At 51.6% G+C, this 2710-nt stretch overlaps 1 long non-coding RNA gene across 1 annotated transcript; it reads left to right on the forward strand.

Annotated features, from left to right (window-relative positions):
* The first annotated feature begins 6 nt into the window (after nt 1-6).
* LOC113942020 lies at nt 7-2150 on the forward strand. The gene is made up of 2 exons (XR_003525823.1): nt 7-336; nt 439-2150. It is a non-coding gene; the product is annotated as an uncharacterized LOC113942020 (long non-coding RNA).
* Nucleotides 2151-2710: the final 560 nt, after the last annotated feature.

The raw sequence follows: 2710 nt of genomic DNA on the forward strand, positions 1-2710 counted from the left end.
CCCGTGTCACCCACACGCTGTTACTGCTGATTCCGGCCTTAAACCCCCCCCATTGGTTTCATGTCCATCCCGTGTCCATCCCATGTCCATCCCGTGTCCATGCCATGTCAGTCACACGCTGTTACTGCTGATTCCGGCCTTAAACCCCTCCCACTGGTCTCATGTCCATTCTGTGTCCATCCCGTGTCCATCCCATGTCAGTCACACGCTGTTACTGCTGATTCCGGCCTCAAACATGCCTCGTCAGTCCCGTGTCCATCCCATGTTCATCCTGTGTCCATCTCATGTCAGTCACATGCTGTTACTGCTGATTCTGGCCTTAAACATCCCCCATTGGTCCCATGTCAGTCCCGTGTCCATCCCATGTTCGTCCCGTGTCCATCTCATGTCAGTCACATGCTGTTACTGCTGATTCTGGCCTTAAACATCCCCCATCAGTCCCTTGTCCATCCCATGTCCATCCCATGTCCATCCCGTGTCCATCTTGTGTTGAATTCCAGCTGATTCCGGCCTTAAAGCCCCGGTCCCATATCTGTCCCGTGTCTGTCCCGTGTCGGGGTCTCGTGTCATCACGTGTTGGCTCCCTGTTGATCCTGGTGGTGCCTTATCTCGTGTCGTTCCCATGTCATTCCTGTGTCATTCCCATGTCACCCTTCCCTGGATTCGCTGCTGGTTCTGCCTTAATCCCTTTTAAATCCCGTGACAATCCCGTGTCAGGCCCTTGTTTATCCCGTGTCATTCCCGTGTCGTCCCTCTCCCCGTGTTCCCTGCCAATGGTGCCTTAATCCCACGGGAATCCTGTGTCAATCCCATGTAAATCCTGTGTCAATCCCGTGTCAGTGCCATGTCAATCCCACGGGAATCCTGTGTCAATCCTACTGGAATCCTGTGTCAATCCCATGTAAATCCCATGTCAAACCCATGTAAATCCCGTGTCAATCCCATGTAAATCCCGTGTCAATCCCATGTAAATCCCGTGTCAATCCCATGTAAATCCTGTGTCATTCCCATGTTGTTCCCGTGTCAGTCCTTTCCCCCATCCCTCCCCTCCCAAGGGCATTAATTACCCCCCGTTAACGAGCCACGAACTCTCAGGACAAGGGGCCAGTGCCCCCCCCCCCCCTCCTGGGCTAATTAACCCCCATCTCTTAATTATTCCAGGCCAATTAGCCCCCATCTCTTAATTATTCTGGGCTAATTAGCCCCACTCGGTTAATTATCCTAGGGCTAATTAACCTCCCTGGGTTAATTGGGCTCATGGGTTAATTATTCGGGGTTGATTGCCCCCTGGATTGATTAGTCAAGGCTAATTGGCCCAACCAATTGATTATTTGAGGTTAATTAGCGTGCCCAATTAATTCACTCCAGGTTAATTGTTATTGATGATTCCAGATTAATTAGCCCAGTTAATGTATTATTGAAGGTCAATTAATCCTATTAATGTATTATTTGAGGCTAATTAGTGCCATTAATGTATTGTTTGAGCTTAATCGATTTCTTTGATTAATTATTTGAGGCAAATCTGCCACATTAATTATTTACGCAAGGCTGAATGATCCCTCTTAATTATTCTGGGCTAATTAGCCCCAATTATTGAAGATCCAAGGCTTTAATGATTAATGGTTCTGGGCTGGTTAATTATTCATTAATTGTTCCAGGTTGATGAGCTCCTCCAGTTAATTATTCGGCTTCATTACTTGCACTGCTTAATTTATTCAGGGCGTTGATTAATTAACCGAGGCTAATTACACCTGCAAAGATTTATTAGCAAAGGTTAAGGGACCCCCCTGATTAATTACTCAAGGCTGATCAATCTCTCTGATTATTGAAGCTTAATTAGCCCCAGGAATCGATAATTAATTAATTAATTAATTATTTGAGCCTACTTAACTATTCAGCGCTGATTAACGCAGTTAATTATTTGAGCCTGATTAGCTATTTGATTCGTTAATTAATTATTTCAGCCCAATTAGCGCTCCTAATTAATCATTCCAGCTCATTTACATTCCGAATCAGCCCCTCCCCCCCTCCCCTGGCGCTTTAATTAATTATTTAATTAACGGGGGAGGGGGAGGGGCGGGGCCGCGTCGGGTCGTTCCAGAGCCTTAATTAAAGTTGATTAAAGTCAATTAAAAGTGGAGCGAAGTTAATTAAAGTCAATTAAAACCCCCGAGCGGCGTCGCCGGGGTGGGGGGAGGGGCGGGGGGTGGGGGAGGGTATTTTTAGCCACGCCCGCCCCTCCCCCCGCCGTGGGAACGGGGTGTGGGCGGGGGGAGGGGCCGGGGCGGGGAGGGTGGGGGAGGGGCGAAGGGGGTGGGGGAGGGGCCGTTTCCCAGAGGGCGCGTGAAGGTGGCAACAGGTACCGACCCCGGGGTCGCCCCCAAGGGGTGGGGGAGGGGGAGGGGTGGGGTCGGGGGGGAGGGGTCGTGACCTTTGACCCCCCCCTCCCCTCCCCAAAATCCAAGTCAGGGTCATGGAGCCGCAGGAGGCCGCCCCTCCCCCACCGCCGGAGGTCAAGGTGAGATTTGGGGGGGGGGGGGGGGGGGGGGGGGGGGGGCGGGGGGGCGCCCCCGCGGGGGGGGGGGGGGCCCCGGGGGCGGGGGGAAGGGAATTGGGGGGGAAAGGGGGAATTTGAGGGGAAAAGGAGGGGATTCAGAGGAAACAAGGGAAATTTGAGGGGAAAAGGGGGGATTTAGGGGGGCAATTGGGA

Source organism: Corapipo altera, unplaced genomic scaffold (assembly GCF_003945725.1).
Source record: "Corapipo altera isolate COAL_440 unplaced genomic scaffold, ASM394572v1 53387, whole genome shotgun sequence".
Taxonomy (NCBI): domain Eukaryota; kingdom Metazoa; phylum Chordata; class Aves; order Passeriformes; family Pipridae; genus Corapipo; species Corapipo altera.